The 4,060-nt window shown below is 40.1% G+C and overlaps 2 non-coding genes across 2 annotated transcripts; both read left to right on the forward strand.

Moving 5' to 3' along the window:
- Window positions 1–447: 447 nt before the first annotated feature.
- Window positions 448–519, forward strand: trnaa-cgc (transfer RNA alanine (anticodon CGC)). Its single transcript has one exon. It is a non-coding gene; the product is annotated as a tRNA-Ala (tRNA).
- Window positions 520–2,045: 1,526 nt separating this feature from the next.
- trnaa-cgc (transfer RNA alanine (anticodon CGC)) lies at window positions 2,046–2,117 on the forward strand. The gene has a single exon. It is a non-coding gene; the product is annotated as a tRNA-Ala (tRNA).
- The last annotated feature ends 1,943 nt before the right edge of the window (window positions 2,118–4,060 follow it).

The following is a 4,060-nucleotide window of genomic DNA, read 5'->3' on the forward strand; positions in this document are numbered from 1 at the left end:
AAGTAGCATGAAACGTACAGTTTAGTTAGGTGCAGGCACAAAAGCAACACGGTTAGGTTAAGGGGAAAATAACGGATGTGGTACTTTAGAAATGTTTGTGGAGCTTTGTTGTCACATATAGACTAATAAAGAAGTTGAAGTGACTGTGATCATTCTTTTAAAAAACAACAACATGAATACATTCCAGTTGTGAAATCACCAGGTCTCACTTCTTTCATCCTGTTGTGATAAACTTGTGTTAGCAAGTCCTCAAAGAACTTTTCGTGTCAGAAATCATAACCTGGCAGCACATGGTCTGTCAACAGAGGGGTGTGAGGTTTCACAGCGTGGAAGATAAGCAATTTAATAACGTCAATTTGTCATATTTCATCACACTGTTGCTTCGATTAATTTGGGATGATTCATTAGTCTTTGTCAGAAAGATAAAGATTGTGACATGCTATTGAAGGGGATGTAGCTCAGTGGTAGAGCGTGTGCTTCGCATGTACGAGGTCCTGGGTTCAATCCCCAGCATCTCCACTTCTTATCAACAGAGGAGCTCAGATGATTCCAAGGTTTATGGCTATTATGAGTCATTAAATAACACACCGGATATTCCTGATCATATCGTGCTCAAATTACAAAAGGAGTGGGAGGAGTTGCTCCTCTTGCAAAAAATACAACATTACATTTGCTCAGGTTTTGTCTCTAATGGCATTCCTCTAACCGATTTACACTAGACTGTTTTCATTCAGCACATACACAGTGGTACCAGTCTTCTGTGGCTGTTTAGTTAAGTCTAGTCAACAAAAAATACTTTTTTAGGGTTTAGGAAAAAAAAATGTTTTTTGTCATACTCGACGCATAATCATGGTTTCGGTTAAAATGACTTGCAGAACTTTGTTGTCGTGGTTGAAATACGAAAACAATCACACATACCACTTTCATGTCTGTGCTCCAGCTCATCCAGCCATCTCAGACTCCAGTTTACGTATTGTGACGTGATCACTGTCAAGTCTGCAAGGCTCATTGTATTATTATTATTGTGGTCTTTAAGCCTGTCTATAAGTGACTTACGCCGATAGACAGGCTTAAAGACCACAATAATAGAATGCATCTTGACTTCTTCTAATAAGTCATGTTTTAAAAACGCAATTGTTTCACACATTCGTAATTCATCGTTTTGTTGGACATATAACAACGTCACATCCATGTTGCAATGAATTGTGGGTAATTCAATCAGTGAAGTTGAGTAAAGTCTGCACCCCAAGCGGACTCTCTGCAGAGAGGTCGCTTGAGGGCCCTTGTGGACTGGGTGAATTGTGGGTTTTGACAGCCTTTAGCACTCACAGACTCCCCGAGTAGAATAAGCAATTGAACAAAGTGAATGTGTCTTGTTTCATTATACATTTGTTAGTGATATTAGTAATGAGCAAGGGGTTCATTAATCCTACTCACAAAAAAGTGTCGACATTTTAAGCACCTCCCCGGAGCTTATGCCAGAAGAGGGAGTGTATTTCAGTGCTGGAGTGCATGCTTTGCATGTATGAAGTCCTTGGATCAATCCCCGGCTTTTCTACTTTTTTTTTTTTTATCTTCTTATGTTCTCTCATACCTCCAGGGTTGGTTCACCTTTGGGCCACTAAACACTACAACATACCCAGTGCTCAAGGTAGTACAGCCTCTCACCAAAGAATCAGTCGTATCCTTGCTCTGCCTTCAAGGTGAATAAATAAGAAATGACTGAAAGAGGGAGCTCCTCATGCAAAGAAAACAGAACAATGCTGAATCTACTATTTTGCGGGCTGTAGTACGAAAAGCTTTGTTGTCAGCCACTGCAACTGATATTTTCATTCGCCATGTAAGCAACCGTAGTATGTGTGCGTTCATAATGTCGAGTTTTGTGTTGCTTCACTGTTCATGCTATGGTTAGGTTCATATGCTGCATATGTGTAAAAAAATAAATGTATTCAACTATTCCTCCACAGAAAGATGAAGACATGATCACCCCCACCTCTGTCTTTTAATGAGGGCTGAAGTATTATACAGTGCAGCACTTTGGCAGAGGGGATGTAGCTCAGTGGTAGAGCGCATGCTTCGCATGTATGAGGTCCTGGGTTCAATCCCCAGCATCTCCACTTGAAAATTATATATAATACATTCAATGTTGTATTACACTCTTTGTATCATACACAGTGAGACAAGATGCTTTCGCAGAGTTGTAACCTCGCATCAGCACCAAGGCGACTGAAACATTGTGACCACAAGGACCACTACATATGAACTTGTGATCCAAGAATCTTCTCATTGTTGTCATCGCCATCTTACAGTTCAAGGGTGCTTCGGGTAAAAGCTTTCACCAAAGTAACAGCCATGCAACGTCTTCAAGGTAAAAAAAAAACTAAACAGACAAATCTACATTTTTGCTGGAATGGCCTTCATTGGGCTTTGATGGCCTCCAACTTGATTTTTCCATTCAACAAATACACTGAACATAGTTATATGAAACATGACAGTTTTTTTCTCATCATGTCCTTCAGTGGCCCTCCTCAGGTACTTTCCTAAGCAATCAGAGCACAGGGGGCAAGAAGAAATGTTTAAAAAAAAGAGAAGTTTTGTTCTCCTACAAGAAAAACTAATGTCAAGAATGCAGCTACTATAGTCAGTTAATACAGTTATACTTTTTTCTGGTTTTACAGTAAGACTGTGACACCATTTTCTGTGGTTTGCCTTTATACAGAAGACAAAAAAATGCAGGGATTGTTAACATCATTTTGCCCTGAAACCCCATGAATCCCTCCTGGCTGTATTACAGGTATGTCACATGTTTGGCATATTGGATGTAACCCAATTAAAATAAACCAAAAAATCCCTAATATCTGCCCTCTAGAGTCCTAAAATCCATGGGTAACAATGCTCCCGGCGTTCCCAAATTGCATCAATCTGTCAACCTGTTCTTTCCCCCTTTTCCAACGTGACATGAACGCAACGTGACCGATGCCTCCAAGAAAACACAGATCCATGTTGAGAGGCCTCTCCCGCTCCAGCTGCACCTGCTGAGGTGTTGCGACACAGCGCTTGGCGGAGGAATCAAAGCTGATTCTTATCATCACATACGGTACATTGTGCAAGCTCTCGGAGCTAATGTGTCGAACACAAGCGCGTGTTTACTGGCACTTCTTTCATGCAGCCGTCGGGGAGAACTGTGTGTGCTACCCGTCGCTGTGATGTGAATTAGAGATGTTCAAACAATGCTAGCCAATTCATTATTTACATGTCAAACACACATACACAGGCACGATCTAGACAGCAAACACATACACGCAGGCGCACAGTCTCACACATAGACACACCACATCCTATTAAACAGCCTTGTCTAATTAAAGGGATCATTTCAGCTGTAATTAGCCTCTATGTCCGTGGTGTTGCCATTCTTCATTGTGAGCTGAAATATAATCATTAGCCTCGTCCCTCAAAGAGCAACCAAGAAGTGCTTCGTAAGGCACATGCTGCTTTTCAATAACGGCGGCTCACTTCAATTGAATCCAGCTAATCAACTAATGCAGTGATTCCCAACCAGTGGTTCATGTTTCCCGAGGTGGGGATTCAGCAGTTGCTGGGGGGGGATAGCCTATGTAGAAAAGTTGTGGAATAGCTCAAGTGCATTTGGAAAATTAAATTACAGATTGATTTGAAAAAAGATATTTCTACATAATGAGTCTTAGATGACACAGTCAGCAAAATTGGCCTACAAAGCTAAAAGTAATGGATATTTAGCTAGCCAAAGGTAACGGATAAAGAGCTAAAATGGATAGCTAAAGGTAATAGATATTTAGCTAATAAAGGTTATGGATATTTAGCAGGCTAAAAGTAATGGATATTTGGCTAGCTAAACATAACAGATAAACAGTTGAACTAGATAGCTAAAAGTAATGGATATTTGGCTAGCTAAAGTTAATGGATGTTTGGCTAGCTAAAAGTAATGGATAAATGATTAGCTTAAAGTCACAGATTAACATTTGAATTAAATAGCTGAATGTAATCGATATTTGGTAAACTAAAAGTTATGGGTATACAGTTG

Source organism: Sparus aurata, chromosome 10, assembly GCF_900880675.1.
Source record: "Sparus aurata chromosome 10, fSpaAur1.1, whole genome shotgun sequence".
NCBI lineage: Eukaryota > Metazoa > Chordata > Actinopteri > Spariformes > Sparidae > Sparus > Sparus aurata.